This window comes from Macaca fascicularis, chromosome 6, assembly GCF_037993035.2.
Source record: "Macaca fascicularis isolate 582-1 chromosome 6, T2T-MFA8v1.1".
NCBI classification, from domain to species: domain Eukaryota; kingdom Metazoa; phylum Chordata; class Mammalia; order Primates; family Cercopithecidae; genus Macaca; species Macaca fascicularis.
In genome coordinates, this window is record NC_088380.1 from 67,125,256 (window position 1) to 67,141,797 (window position 16,542).

The following is a 16,542-nucleotide window of genomic DNA, read 5'->3' on the forward strand; positions in this document are numbered from 1 at the left end:
ACCCCTGAGTGACAGCTGAGCTGGAAACTCCACACCTGTACACTCAGCTAGCTCCAGGCTGCTCTGGGGCTGATCCTGGCCTTAGAGGGATGGGTGAGTAGCTCTCAGCAGATCAGCACTGAGTCTGGCTGTGGGTCCACTCTGGCCTTTCCTCCTGGCTTTGGCTCTGATCTCAATTAATGTGCTCTAAGCTGCATTTAATAGAGAACCTCACTGATATTGATTCTAATAAAGAATACATACATATGATCTTACATAACTTGAAGATCCAGTCGGTAGATACCAGGCTTGGCTGTTTGTTACAGTAAAGACATCATGAAGGACCCATACTCTTTGTGCTTCGTCCCTCTGCCATCTTTGATATTAACTTCTTCATCTGGCTGGTAGCAAGATAGTTGTTGCTGTTCCACACATCACATGTGGATGTGATGATATCCAAAGGAAGAAGGAGACTGTCTCTTTCTCTGGCTTTCTCCTAAGAGGGAGGAAATTTCCTCTCACGTCTCATAGGCTCTGGTTCAGTCACATGCCCGTTGGGATTGCCTGATTGACTTAGATTAATAATCTATGGTAGAATGGATTGGAGGAGTCAACCTAATGTTTACCATTATTTCTAGTGTATCTGTTTTCTTGCTTGACAGTGTGAACTGTTTTTTTGTTTTGTTTTGTTTTGTTTTGTTTTTTTTGGTGGGGTGGGGGTTTGGTCATCTTCCTCTTTAACTATTTCTCTTTAACTATTTGCCAATTATCTCTCTTTACCTTCCAGTTCCATTGCAAGCCCCCTCTGAATTTATGGCAGGTGGACACGCCAAATCTAGACTCTATGGAGTACAGGAATGACAACAATCACATCTTGTCCATTGTTCCTCTTGGCCTGATCCATCTACCTCCAATTCAGACAGTCTTTTCTCCTGACCTATGCTCACTGACTTCAGGGAAGACGGAACTGAGCTGTGCTCAGTGGTAGAATTGTGAACAGCATACGGGAGAGAGCCTCAAAACCTAACCTGGGAGTTTGCCAGCAGGCAGCCGTGTAGTTAGAGGAAGTTGTATTCTTCTATGTATACACATGCATGCATGCAGATACATGTGTGAGCATGTACACAGTGATTACGGGCTGTGGTGGGCACCCAATTGGACCCAACTGGACCTGTGTACACACCTATCTTCGTATGTCATGCCTGGCTTGTTGGTCTCCCAGATTTCCAGGCAACACTTGCTACATTCTGCAAAGGTTTTGGGGTTGCTCCTTTCAGAAATGAAATTGCCTTCCAGATGCTTCTTTCACTTATTTTTTTCCCCCACTTGACAGAGCTGCCTAAACTTCCCATTCAGGGGCTCTAAAGAGAAGTGTATCATTTCATGCTCCCTTGTTTAGCTTTTCCAAATCTAAAGCCAAATCTGGCACAGCTACTGATTAACAGAAATCAAAAGCAAAGGCTGGGCTTTTGATGGGAAAAATGCTACATTAGAGAGGGCTGGTTGTTTTACAATTGCAGGGTAAGGTCCATAATATTACCGACCACTGAATGGCCATTAGATTGCAAATTACTGGTCACTTTGCTGGACGGCTCAGTCATCCTGTAATCATGATCATAATATCCCCCTGTAATGGTCAAGCCCAGGCACCTACCAGGAGTCTGGTTGCTGAGGCGCCAAATTGCTGGGCTGTGTACAGTAATGATTATCGCAGCAGGAAGGAAGAAAAGCTGCCCCGAAGTCCTGGGTGTGTGGCATTCTGTCCTAGTTCCCCATTAGAAAGCAGAAGGGCTGATCAGAATTACTCTAATGTTCCCTCTCTCCAGCGTTCCACTCATTGGGGTCTAACTCTGTGTGGCTATCAGGTTCACACAGTGTCTTGGGCCAGCTGAGTTGTGAGCTGCGGGCTGAGAAGTAGAAAAGGAAGGTTATTCTTTTATTCCCAGCCTTTTGCTGTGGTGAATTGTGCCTGTGTGTGTATGTGTGTGCACACCCACATGTGTGTCTCTGGTGATGAGCATTGGCCATGAAACACACAGAATGTTTCTTAGTTATTAAGATGCATGTGCATGTGTATGACAGAACATACAGGGGAGCCTGTAACTTTTCTATATTTTTAACTTGGGTCCTGGCTTCGTATCTCACATGTGTGTTATATGTACCCTTTTGTGTACAAATACGAAAAAGAAAAAGAAGAGGCAAAGCTGGTGGAGGTATGAGCTCTTAGCTCAACACTTGGCTGACCTAAGGGTCCTACAGGAAGCAGACGGCAGCTCCACGGGGCAGCTGGGGAGAGTTGGAGCTCCTGACAGAGGCACGGGCAGGGTCAATGGCAAACAACAGGGGCTGGTGACAGGAAGAGGCCTCAGTCACCTCTAGGCCTAGGAGTCAAGGCGAGGGAACTGAGGCTGAAAAAAAGGCTTCTGGGGGAAATAGGGAACCTGACTTCACTGTCCTTTTGCCCTTGTTTCTCTTATTATTGCCTTCTGTTGGCCCAACCCAACCAGAAGCCAGAGGGCAAGGGAGCCCCTAGGTACTTTCTACAAAGAGGGAGCAGGTGAGGAAGGTGCCGGGGGATGTAGAGAGGGATGTGGACATAGAGAGCACTCAGCCCAGCATGTATTTGTTAATGGGGTGTCTGGCCATTGACTGGCAGGAAGGGACTCTTGGGCCCTCCCTGGACTGGGTTTCTAAGGTCTGCTGTCTGGGAGTTACTGTGGCAGGCTATAGACGTGCCCTGCCTACTGTGCCTGCATGCTTGGTCCACGGGGACAGTGATTCCTCAGCATCCACCCAGCTTCAGTTCCTGCCCAGCACTTTGGCTGCCATGCCTGTGGCTTCTGGCTTCCAAGAAATGATATGAGATGTCTCCCTGGCAGTGAGTGCCTTGAGCCAGACCTGGGATGAGAGGGGAGGAGGTGCTTTGGATAGGAGCTGGGGTGCACAGTGGGTAAGTGGAGGAGTCTCCCACAGGCTCAGAACCTGGACACAAGCCTTCCCCACGGCTTGCATGGAGGCTCCAGACAGGCCCTCATCTGTGTTTCACTTCTCTCTCTAATTTGGTAGACATCGTGTCCTGCATAATTTTGTAAGGAACTGCATACTCCTCGCCAACCCTCCTTGCCAGCACAGGGGAATGCTAGCTGAGAAGGGAGTGTAAGGTTGGCATGACTTCAGTTCCCCCAGAAAAATACCATTCCCTGCCCTGAGAACCTGTTTGCCAAAAGCTTTTAGCAAGGCTGAACTAGCGACAGGAAAGGACTCGGATGGCTTTCTGTATAAATAAAAAAAGTAAGGAAAATAGCAAATGCTAATAGTGTGCTTACTCCACCCTAGGTGAGCTCAAAATGCTTTACCTATGTTATTTTGTTTGATCCTCATGACAACCCTATGAACCAGGTACTAAAGCTATCCCCACTTTTCAGATGAGGAAACTGAGGCACAGAGAGATTAAATTACTTGCCCGGTGTCACACAGGTAGTAAGCAGTGGAGCTAGGATTCAAACTTGGGCAGGCCAGCTGCAGAATTATGCTCTGTCCCCTTTTCCTTCTTGGCTAACTTCTCCTTAGTAGGTGCCAAGAGACAGGATGTTCCTAAATATGAACGGAGTGTAGAGCTGGAAAGAGCTTTGAGATTCATTTAGTCCCGTCTTTGTGTTCTTACAGAGGGGGAAACGGAGGGCTCCAGGGGTTCAGTGATCAGGTCTCCAGATCCCTGCTCTAGCAACACTGGGCAGCTGAAAGGTGGCCAGCTGTGCCTGGTGATATTCTGGCAATTTTCCTAGCTTTGTTTACCAAGTAAATTTCTTTGAAGCAAAGTTCCTTTTATCCAAGAAGCAACGTGACCTCCAATCTTGTTTTCATAAAACATCTCTGACGTTAGCCACATGAGGCAAAAGCCCTGGAGGTGTTTGTGTTGCCCTTGTGCTCCCTGAGTCCGATGCTGTCTCTGTTTCTACTGTGAATAACAGTCAAGCATCAGGCCGTGGGGAGCCCAGGGGCCAGGTGAGCTGGACATGCTGGGGCACAGATAAAAGGAGACCGTTCATCAATTTCCAGGGGGTTCAGGGGCACCTGAAGCATCTTTGTCTACAGAGGTCCTCGGCCCACCCTGCCAAGCAGCTGTCACAAAGAACAGAGTGTTTTGGGCCATGTGACCATGGGGGAGGGTGCCCAGGCCTCCGAGGAGGCTGCCAGCTTCTGAGCTGTTGATTCCATGACTCTGGGATCCAGGGCTACAGAGAAAGGGCGGCATTCTTCCTACAGAGGCTTGGTCCAAATGGCCCCATGGCTTTCTTTTCTCCGGGATCAGCAAGGCTACTGTTGAGAGGGACAATCGAGGTTGTTGTCCTGGCCTGGCCCAGAGACACTGCTGCCAGATGCAGAGCTGGCTCCCTGGGGCCATCCTTGCCACACCTGCCCTCCAGATCATTGGGTGCTCATGGGCCAGCACTATATGGGGGCTCTGTGCCTTCTCACCTCCTGGCAGCTGAGGCCTGGAAGGGCAGATATCCCCTGGTCTAACCTACACAGCCCAGGGGCTAGTGAAGAAGAACCCCATTTCTCCCATGTGCCCAGTGTATTTTAGTTCTCCTCTTGGATACATTAGAATTAAGACAAAGGTATTCTATGCCTAAAGGAGAAATTTTGTGCTACATTGGAAGATGGTCATTTACCCTTGTTTTCCAAATAGTGCACTCTCAAAAGGGTAAGTGTGTCATCCTTGTAGTATAAGTGACAAAGCAGATAGAGCTTGGTCTCTTAGGGGAGGGAGCTGCTATCTTTCCATTTTATGGATGCTCTTTTTTTAGCCTTGCTCATGCCTGTTTTGAGAAGACTAACCATGGCCTGGACAACATCTACTATTGGTATAGGGGCAAATGCTTTTTCAAGTTACAGGTAGTGAGTGAGAGATCTCAGGCCTGGGTTTGGTAACTGAGGGAGAAATGGAGAAGAGGTATCAGCAACTGCTTTGGTACAAGGCAGTTTAGTGTTTGATCAAGGGATCCAAGAATTCCTAAATCCTGTCCCAGAATGGCCACTGTGCCCTCAAATGATTTTCTGTATCATCTGTATAGATCAGGGTTGAGCAGGAAACAGATGGCACAGTCAAACTGAGTAATCGGAGGAGATTTTTGCAAAGGTATGACTTATAAACGTGTGGGTAGGATTTAGGGAAATGAGCAAAAGACAGTGCAGTATCCTAAGCTAAAAACAGTGGGGCACCATTGCCACTTCTAGGCCTGCAGGGCCCAGGGGTGATGTAGTTCCTGCATGCCGGAGAGAGAGATGCAGCTCTGGAAGACAGCCTGCCAACAGCAGCCATGGCCTGTGGAGGAGGACAGCAGCCAATCAACCATGATCTGGCCAGGAGGCATCCAGAGTAATCAACCTCATTCTCCTCCCATGCTGCCATTGGCCAGTGTCTCTCATGGGCCAAACCCAACCAGAGCCAGAGAGAGAGTGAGCATGTCGACGTAGCCCAGAGTGTCACCTTCCTGAGGCACAAAGCAAGGTGGACAAGGGTGGAGAGCACATTTAGAGGGGTGGGTGGGGTAAAGAGAGTGTATCCAGCGCATCTTCATGTCACTTGAATCCCATCGTATTTCTAACTCCCAGCAAATATTAATATAAACACCCCAAATAGCATGCATATTTGTAGTTTGTGCCACCCCTTCTCCATAATTTTGACTTCTTATTCTCACATTATTTGTCTAGTAATGATTTTCATAAACATTATTTACAGTTCACCATTGTATGAAACACATGAAAAGGTTGTTATATCTCTCAGAAGTATTGGACTTTAGTGCCTAATTCAGTGGCTCACAGCTGGGAACAATTTGTCCCCCCTCTGCAGGGAACATTTCTCAATGTTTGGAGACATTTTTGGGAAGAGTGCTACTCACTTGGTAAATAGAGGCCAGGCTGGTATCCTACAATGCACAGCATAGCCCCCAAATGACAGAATTACCTCGTGCAGATGTTAAAGTGCTGAGGTTGAGAAACACTGCTTTTAGTGTTGAAAGGTTTGGGCTCTGCTAAAGGGAATCAGAGAACAGGTGAAAGGAGAGATGGACTTCTGTGTTTTTTTGTTTTGCTTGGGCAGGGGGAGCCTATCTCAGAGGAAGTTTCCATATTGTGTCTTTGGGGAGGATGGTCCCCTTTTAGGGCCCAGCTGGGCTGTTTGGGCTCACTCCCTGGGCATCCTGGGTATCAGCTGGACTGCAGGATTGAGCATCTGAAAAGCCAGACTGGGAGCTCTCGCAGGGAACATCTCGGGCCATGTAGATGACATTCTCAGCTTGCCTGCCCTTTGTGGCTGCTGGAAGTGGTACAGCACACTCTAAAGAACTATTTCAAGATGGTTCAGCCAGACCCACAAGGTCTGGCAGAGTTCTTGCCTTTCCCAGGCTTTGGGGTTCTCTGCATTTCAGCTCAGAGCTCTTAGAATGTTAATAAGTAGGGACTTACAAAAAGTCCTGAAATAGTTCTCAGGACACGAAGAAAATGTCCTAGCTCGGAAAGTAAATGAGTGCAGTCAGCTGTCCTTTGTTAACTTGCTGATTAAACCTAGTCTTTGTTTCTTTTTTCTATTTTTTCCTATACCCATTGCGAGGTCATTTCCCTGCCTATTTGGGCCTGTGTTAGAGCAGAGCAGAGGGCAGGCAGAGGAGAAAACTCCACATCAGCCTCCTTTGGCAAGTGGTTTTAAAAGACATGATGAAAAGATGTAGAAGTAATGACTACAATTACCTGTAAAAATCAGGATTATCCTGATTTTTGGCTGTTACCCTCACCATTCCTCTCTCCATCACTTGGCTGTGTTATTACTTGAATGACGTTAATACTTATTATATTTAATTTATTTTTTAAGCAAACAATTCATTTACATTGTTTAAAACCAAAATAACAAAGGATTTAGATTAAGCTTGTCCAACCTGTGGCCCTCAAGGCTGTATGTGGCCCAACATAAATTCATAAACTTTCTAAAAACATTATGAGATTTTTTTGCAATTCTTTTTAGCTCATCAGCTATCATTAGTGTATTTTATGTGTGGCCCAAGACAATTCTTCTTCTTCCAATGTGTCCCAGGGAAGCCAAGAGATTGGACATCCCTGATTTAGATAAAGGAGAAAAACTCTGTCCTCCCACCTCAGCCTTCCCCTCTTAAAAGGCAATACTCACCCAGAGAGATAGTCTATGGCTATACAAACAAGTATGTACATGCGTGTTTCTTTTATTTTTTCATCCTATACAAATAGTAATATATTTGCTTTTTTTACTTACGAATATGTCTTAGAAATCCTTTCATGTCAGTAAAGAACTTTCTTTTTTCTAAATGGATCTATAGTATCATCTGGTTATACCTTAATATATTTGGCCAAAAGTGACTTGTTTTTAAAAAGGCTTCTGAGTCTATTTCAAAGCAGAAAGAATGCTCAACTAAAAACCCAAAACAAACAAACAAAAAACTTATTTAGAAGTTTAGGCATGAGAGACTACTTTCTTCTACCGTTTTGTAAAGCTTTCATTTTCTCATCTTACTGAAATTTTTAGATTTTTTTCTGCACTTGCTCCTTAACATTAAAGCCTCTATGAAATAGTTGTTCAGCACCATAGAATGTCCCAAAGGTTTGGCTACTGCTTGTGACTTAAACGATGTCTATTTTATTATATTAGTAAATGTTTATTATCTTTTCTTATGAAAATCCAGCCTGAGCCAGTTGAATGATAGTGACTCCAGAAAAGCCTGTTTGGGCCTGGGACAAGACATTGAGCCTCCCTGTCCCCAGTTTTTCCATTTTTAAAAACTGGATAATATCCTGGAGACTTAGCAGCTTTAAAGCTTTATGCTGGGCGGGACCAGCTCAGCTTCAGAAATAAGAGCCTACCTATCTGTGCTGTTTTTCTGTGGTACATCCAGGATGTGTGTGAAAGATGAACACATTTTCAGTAAAGAAAGAGCTCGCTGCATTTGGAAGCCAAAGAGAGGGCAGGCAGAAGAGTCGTCGGGGTGTGCAGCGTTCTGGGGCTCCAGGGCTTTGAAATGCTTTCCAGTGTTGTCACTTGAATGTCGAACACGTTATTCTCAGTGGACACTAAAGAGAAGTACAGGTACAGTGGGCTCCAGGGGGATTCATTATTCAAGGCACAAAATTTTCTTCTCCGGCCTGCAACACATTATAATTCAAATGAGCCCAGCACAATAGAAGAAAAATATGCAAGCAGATTTCTCTCTGTCGTGTTTTTTCCCTCCTCTCTGAAGCCCTGTAATTACAGCAGGCAGGTGGAGCATCTGGGGTGTGGGGGAGTCCACTGTGTTTTTACCTTCCCAGGAACGCGACTTGCCTACCGCATCAATATATTTTATTTTTAATTAAGCGCTTATTGCAAAATCGGAGTCCCTGCACGAAAGCCTGATTCAAAACTTTTTTTTCCTGTCGTTCTCTGAGATGTCGCTGTTATTACTGTCTCAAATTTCCTTTTAAATTTTGCTCTTCGAGTAAATTAGTGCTGGCCTTTCCTGAGCTCTGCAGCTCCAAGGTGGCCCGACTGCGGGGCCTCCACCTCCTTTTCCCCAGTCCCGGGTCGGTTTCTCCCGGCGCACACAGCAGCTCCACGAGCCGGGTAGATCCCCTGGCTCCCTCTCCCCGGCCAGCGCGGACATGCGGGCGGGCGGGCTGTGCTCCCCAGAGACCGCCCATCCCTCGGTGGGGGTAGTGGAACCGCAGAGGCCACCGGATACAGCGACCTCAGGCCTCGCAGCGCCCATGGCGGGCCCTGCGGCCCGGGTACCGGGAACCGCCGGGGCTTGGAAGGCTCTGGAGCGGGAGCCCCAGTCTAGAAGAGGTGGCGGGATCTGAGGGGCCGTGGTCGCTGCACTTTGTCCGAGACCCGTAGACTGGCCCTTAAGAGACCGGAAGGGTGCAGGGAGCTCCAGTGGGGCCGATGGGCCGGGGCTGGGGACCGGCTGGCGCGGGGTTCGGACGTTCTCGTCTGTCTCCGACGCCTGCCTCCTAGGAGGCAGAACGGGGCAGCCCCGGGCCTCAGCCGAGCCCGGCTCTCCTAAGCCGGGAAGTCGCGGGTCCCTGGGCCTGGAGGTAACTGTCGTCCCGGGATGACCCCGCCCCTGAGATCCCCGCCCCACATCCGGGTGGCCTGGGGGCACCTGGGGTTCCCGAGATAAGAACCGGTGCTCTGGGGGCGACAGGCTTCGGCTGGATCCCTGCGAGCCGGCGGCCCAGGCGGGTGACCCCCCCTGGATTCCAGAGGGAGCAACCCCAGTCCCCCGCTCTGGGAACCGGGCACTCGATGAAAATGGCTTCCCAGCCACCCGCCAGCTCTGCCCATGCCCGCGCCTCGCGGGATGGCTCCCACCTCGGCGCAGCCCCACTGGGTGCTGGCTGCACATCTGCTTCCGAGCCACCTAGGGGCAACTTGAGGCAAGGTCGGGGTGGCCCCAGGACGGTGGAGGGAGACTGAGGCAGCAGCCAATGGGTGGAAGGTCCAGCAGCATTTGCAGAGAATGGGCCACCTTAGGTTACTGTGAATCTCCACCAAGCGCAGGAGGGTCAAACGGGTGTTTTCAGGAAGACCAAAAGGAGGAACGAATACCCACATGTAGCCAAAAGAGGGGCTGAGACTGGACGTGGGGGCCTTGCCTGTCCCATGAGGCTTCCTCAGGCACCGGCTGCCTCCGTCCATACCTCCACTTTCCTGGGTGTCGTCTTCAGGGCATGGACCAGTACTGCGGTCTGGGACACAGAGAAGAGACCGAGGTCCCTGTAAAGATGGGGACTGATTGCTAAATGGGCCTTGGGAAAGGGCAGGCCTCCACGGGACCAGTGGGGGCTCATAGGGGAAGACCTGGTTTCCCGCGCAGGCCAGAGCTTTCTCAGGACAGTGTGGGTCGGTGCTGTGACTACATCCGGACCCGGCCACTCTTAACTATCCAGGAACTAGAACCAGGGCTCTGTGATGTTTCCTCTTTTACAAGGTCTATTGTATTTTTCTTTCTCATTACAAAAGCAGTACATGTTTATCATAGAATTAATGAAAAATGCAAACACACAAAAAGAAAACAAAAACCATATATTCTCATTAAACAAACATATTCTTATTAGTTGGAGGCAAACATATTCTCATTAGCTGGAGGCACACCTTTCTTATATATCCTGAGTACAAACACAGTTATTCTGTGGGATAACTGGCTTTTTCTTTTTCTAAACAATACACTGTGAATATATTTCCATGTGAACATCCTTTTAATGAATATAGTTTGATAAATATACTCTATTCTTAACGATTCTACAGAACTTTCATTGTAGGGATGTGGTGTGATATTTTCAACTATTCTCTTACAGGGCTTCTAGGATGTTGCCAGTTTTGTTTTTTGCTTTTTTTTTTTTTTTTCCACTTCTGTCCACACTATTCCAGAGTCATTCTCTTGCTAGGTCACTATGCATGTCCTTAATTATTTCCTTAAAATCTATTCCTCAAAATGACTGGGCCAACTGTTCTGCATTTTTAAAGTTTCACTGCATTTTGTCAAACCGACCTTTAGAAATGTTATGTCAATTCACACTCCCACCTGCAGAAAATGCAGAAGTCTGTTGCCAGAATTCCATCCTTACCAATCATGAAGATTAGTCTTCTTTTTTATTCTTTTCTCTTTGTCTATTTTTAAATTGGAGTATTCATCTTTTTCTTGCTGATTTGTAAGAACATTGTGTATGTTCAGTCTATTCTTTCTCATGCGTTTTGCAATCTTTTCCCATTTGTCAATTGCTTTTTACCTTTCAATTTACATTTTAAAATGTTGGGCAGTCCATCACAAAGCTTATCCACCATGATCAAGTGGGCTTCATCCCTGAGATGCAAGGCTGGTTCAACATATGCAAATCAATAAACATAATCCATCACATAAACAGAACCAATGACAAAAACCACATGGTTATCTCCATAGATGCAGAAAAGGCCTTCAATAAAATTCAACACCCTTTCATGCTAAAATCTCTCAATAAACTAGGTATTGATGGAACGTATCTCAAAATAATAAGAGCTATTTATGACAAACCCACAGCCAATATCATACTGAATGGGCAAAAGCTGGAAGCATTCCCTTTGAAAACTGTCACAAGACAAGGATTCCCTTTCTCAACATTGTATTCAACATTGTATTGGAAGTTCTGGCCAGGGCAGTTAGGCAAGAGAAAGAAATAAAGGGTATTCAGACAGGAAGAGAGGAAGTCAAATTGTCTCCATTTGCAGATGACATGACTGCATATTTAGAAAACCTCATTGTCTCAGCTAAAAATATCCTTAAGCTGATAAGCAACTTCAGCAAAGTCTCACGATACAAAATCGATGTGCAAAAATCACAAGCATTCCTATGCACCAATAATAGACCAACAGAGAGCCAAATCATGAGTGAACTCCCATTCACAACAGCTACAAGGAGAATAAGACACCTAGGAATACAACCTACAAGGGATGTGAAGGACCTCTTCAAGGAGGACTACAAACCACTGCTCAAGGAAATAAGAGAGGACAGAAACAAATGGAAAAACATTTCATGCTCATGGATAGAAAGAATCAATATCATGTAAACGGCCATACTGCCCAAAGTAATTTATAGATTGAATGCTATCCCCATCAAACTACAATTGACTTCCTTCACAGAATTAGAAAAAACTACTTTAAATTTCATGTGGAACCAAAAAAGAACTCACATAGCCAAGACAATCCTAAGCAAAAGGAGTAAAGCTGGAGGCATCACACTACCTGACTTCAAACTATACTGCAAGGCTACAGTAACCAAAACATCATGGTACTGGTACCAAAACAGGTATACAGACCAATGGAACAGAAGAGAGGCCTCAGAAATAAAGCCACACATCTACAACCATCTGATCTTCAACAAACTTGATGAAAACAAGAAATGGGGAAAGATTCTCTATCATAAATGGTGCTGGGAAAACTGGCTAGCCATATGCAGAAAACTGAAACCTGATGCCTTCCTTTCACCTTATACAAAAATTAACTGAAGATGGATTAAAGACTTAAACGTAAGACCTAAAACCATAAAAACCCTAGAAGAAAACCTAGGCAATACCATTCAGCACATAGGCATGGGTAAAGACTTGGTGACTAAAACAGCAAAAGCAATGGCAACAAAAGCCAAAATTGACAAATGGCATCTAATTAAATTAAAGAGCTTCTGCACAGCAAAAGTAACTATCATCAGAGTGAACAGGCAGCCTACAGAATGGGGGAAAATTTTTGCAATCTATCCATCTGACAAAGGGCTTATATCCAGAATCTACAAGGAACTTAAACAAATTTACAGGAAAATAACAAACGACCCCATCAAAAAGTGGGCAAAGGATATGAACAGACATTTCTCAAAAGAAGACAGTTATGTGGCCAGCAAACATGAAAAAAAAAAGCTCATCTCACTGGTCATTAGAGAAATGCAATGAGATATTTCTCACAATGAGATGCCATCTCATGCCAGTTAGAATGGTGATCATTAAAAAGTCAGGAAACGACAGATGCTGGAGAGAATGTGGAGAAATAGGAATGCTTTTACACTGTTGGTGGGAGTGTAAATTAGTTCAACCATCGTGGAAGACAGTGTGGCGATTCCTCAAGGACCTAGAACTAGAAATACCATTTGACCCAGCAATCCCATTACTGGGTATATACTCAAAGGAGTATAAATCATTATACTATAAAGTCACATGCACACATATATTTATTGCAGCACTACTCACAATAGCAAAGACTTGAAACCAACTCAAATTTCCATCAATGATAGACTGGATAAAGAAAATGTGGCACATATATACATGGAATACTATATAGCCATAAAAAAGGATGAGTTCATGTCCTTTGCAGGGAATGGATGAAGCTAGAAACCATCATTCTCAGCAAACTAACACAGGAACAGAAAACCAAACATCGCATTTTCTCACTCATAAGTAGGAGGTGAACAGTGAGAACACATGGACACAGGGAGGGGAGCATCATGCACTAGGGCCTCTGTTGAGGGGTGGGTGGAAGGAGAGGGAGAGCATTAGAAGAAATACCTAATGTAGATGATGGGTTGATGGGTGCAACAAACCACCATGGCACGTGTATACCTATGTAACAAACCTGCACATTCTGCATATGTATCCCAGGATTTAAAGTATAATAATAAAAAAATGTGCAGTCAAAATTTGTAATATTTTAACTTACAGCTTCTGCCTTTGGTGTCATTCTCTAAAGTCCTCCGCTACCTCAGGATTTTCTACTTACCTGTACATTTTTCTAGTACTTTCAATGTTTCATTTAAGGTTTTTTTTTTCGTTTGTTTTGTTTTGTTTTTTAAGAGTCTCATTCCGTCTCCCAGGCTGGAGTGCAGTGGCACAATCTCGGTTCACTGTAACTTCCACCTCCTGGGCTCTAGCGATTCTCCTGTCTCAGCCTCCTGAGTGGCTGGGATTACAGGCACACACCACCATGCCCAGCTGATTTTTATATTTTTAGTAGAGACAGGGTTTCACCTTGTTGACCAGGCTGGTCTCGAACTCCTGGCCCCAAGTTATCCACCCACCTACGCCTTCCAAAGTGCTGGGATTACAGGCATGAGACACTGTGCCCAGCTTGTTTCATTTAAAGTTTTAATTCATATGGAATTAATTTTGGTATCTGACAGAAATAGGAATCTAAGTTTACTTCCTGCCCCACTCTCTTTCCCTCATTGTTAGTCCTGAATCCATCTGACTCTACTCTATATGCTATGGCCAAGCCCCAGACAAGCAGAGCCAGATAGGAAGGTTTAGTGTGGGAGACTCTGGCCCTAAGAAGCACTGAGAGAGTGGGATCAGGAAACCTTTATAAACAGGAACAGGATCTGTTTTATGGTCACCTACATTGGAATCACATAAATCTGGATGAAGACAGTCTCTGTCACTTCTACTCCGTGGAATGTGGGACAAATAAATAAGTTACTGAACTTATTTAAACCTCAGTTTTGCATCTGTGAAATGGGTACAATGATAACCCCTACCTCTCAAAATGGTGGTGAGGATAATGTGATAATACCAATGTGAAATGCTTCAGCGCATAGCAAAGCATTCAATATTAGTAGCAGCGGGTAAAGAGAAATGGAGAATGACTGCAACAGCGAGTGATATAGAGAGATTAAAAAACACAGACATTATCAACAATTAGACACACAAAGGTGATACTTCCCTGTGCCGTAGTTCTATTTTGAGTCCCAGAAAGTTTATTATACCAATTAGGAGGGTTTCCTGTGAAAAGAAAGGCTTATAGTCCTAGACCCTGGATCTACTGGAGCCTGGACTTAAAGTAGAGGCACACAATTCAAAGGAATCCAGTGGCATTTCTGTTCTCCAACCTGTTCCAAGTCTTTCTGATGAACCTGCCTGTGTCAAAGTGAATCAGCTGAGCAAGCTGGCATTTGGAGAGCTCACAGGACGGAGAGCACTCGGGGCTTGTGCTTTAAGTGGACAGCCATCTCCCTCCTGGCTCGCCCCCAGCTGAGGATTGCTGCAAAGGGAAATAGTCACTGGATGTGAGCCAGGGGCAGCAGTCAGCTTAACCAAAGGAATCAATGGACACTGTGTTTTCCCTCTGCAAATGAGGAAAATGACATGGTGAGAAGGCATATGCCTTGTCCAGAATCACAAATTCCAGGGGCAGAAAAAGCAAAGAGAAACACTGCCTCAGAAGGAGCCATTTCCCATCCCGAGGAAGCCCAGAGCTGGGACTTGGTTAACAAAGGGAACAGAAATGGGAACGCTGCCCTCGGGCTCCCGGGGAGTGGAGGCCCAGCATATTTTTATGAAGCATGGACAATGAGTAGCCATTCAAAAGGCCGATGCTGCCTCTTCTTAGAAAAGGGCAAATATTTTAGGAATCCCTTCAAGCAAACGCTGGGTTGCTTTTTAGGGGAGTGGGACTTGGCTGGGTAGTCAGTATCAAGGGCTTTAAGCTTTGATTCTGAGTTTTGCTCCTATAGAACAGTGGTTCTCAATTATGGCTGCACATTGGAATTAGATGAGCTCTTAATCCAGGAGGTTGGATTAAATTAGCCTTTAGTAGGGCCTTGACGTCAGTATTGTGAAAAGCTCCTTAGAGAATCCTAATATGCCGATTAGGGTTGAGAAGAAGCTTCCTGTTGCATTGCTCTTCCCAGCTGCATCTGACTTCCCAGCTGGTAAGAACTAGGTTACAGGGCCAAACCATGCTAGCAAAATGTTTCTCATACTTCAAGGAATTGTCTGGGGACCATGTTAAAGTGCAGGTTCTGATTCCATAGGTCTGGGGCAGGGCCTGAGATTCTATATATTTTAGAACCTTCTAAATATATAGAATCTTCTAAATATATAGGTGATGGTGATGTTGCTGGTGTCAGGACCACACTTTGAGTAGGAAGAGTCTAGAAGTGGTCCTCATACTTCAGTGAGCATAACATTCCCCAATGCGTTCCAGGGGCAGGCTCCAGGAATCTGTGTTTTTAACAAGTCCTCTGGTGAATTGATGTATTTGGTAGTTCAAGGCCACACTTGGAGAATGGGGTCAGCCTGCCTACGGTTTTCTCAGGCATTTGTCGTTTTAGCATATCCTGGGCAAATGCTTGGCTGGAAGACCACACAGTCAATTGGCCTGGAGCTGAAATGAGCAGAAAGCCCATGATGCCTGGCTCCCAGGCCTGAATCCCAGCCTGCTGATTCTGGTATCCCTTAACGTTCAGGCAAAATCCCATGACCATAGGAGATCTACAAGTCCTTGCATTTTCTTGGGGTAAAGGAACCGTCTGTTTAGGTTTGGGGTTTGTCTGTGAAGTCATTTACCCTGTTCCCTCTTGGAACTGTGACTAATGCATCAAGAGTCAGAGCAGAGATCCTGGGAGAATGAAATGCAAAGTACTTTCGAGAGCCCTCCACCCAAGGAAAACCCTCACGCAAGAAGGTGAAAGATGCTGTAAAGAAAAGTCACTGCTATATGTGATTTTAAGGACATCATATAAGAAGCCTCCACCAAATTAATGTGGCTTTTCTATTTCGATAACATGGCCTGTGAGGTAGGATAAAGCCAGGACCTGAAATGACAGCCTGAAAGAGAATGGACAAATCAGGCACATACTCTCATTTGGTTACTGTTAAACCACTGTTTTTCAAGAACAAGTTATTCAACTTGTAGATGATTCTGGCCTTTGGTTCTTCTCTCTTTTCTCTCTTTGGTTTGGCCATTTCACTGTTTATTAGCAGCTCCACCAAGGGTGGGAAACAGAAATGGACCTCAAATGAGGCAGGATAACTTCTGTGAGGAGACCTGCTTAGAAGCTTGATGAGGGGGAACAGCGATTTTAATTGTAATTGCAGAAATTATAGAATTCACTTCACTGTGCTGTCTAGGCCCACTTTTGTATGGCAAATCCCAGCCTTATAACAAGAACAGACCACCCTCCCTACCCATAGTTCAACAATTGACAGCAATGATTCAGTAGAAAAATTGTTAACTTTAAAAATGCTTTATTCTTTCACTCA

At 45.4% G+C, this 16,542-nt stretch overlaps 2 long non-coding RNA genes across 2 annotated transcripts in view; one reads left to right on the top strand and one right to left on the bottom strand.

Moving 5' to 3' along the window:
• Positions 1-16,542, top strand: part of LOC135971298 (uncharacterized) — a 30,032-nt gene that overhangs the window by 6,106 nt on the left and 7,384 nt on the right. The window lies entirely within an intron of this gene.
• Positions 7,200-10,863, bottom strand: LOC135971297 (uncharacterized). The gene is made up of 3 exons (XR_010587382.1): positions 10,777-10,863; positions 9,600-9,735; positions 7,200-8,151 (listed from the first exon to the last, which is right to left on the bottom strand). It is a non-coding gene; the product is annotated as an uncharacterized lncRNA (long non-coding RNA).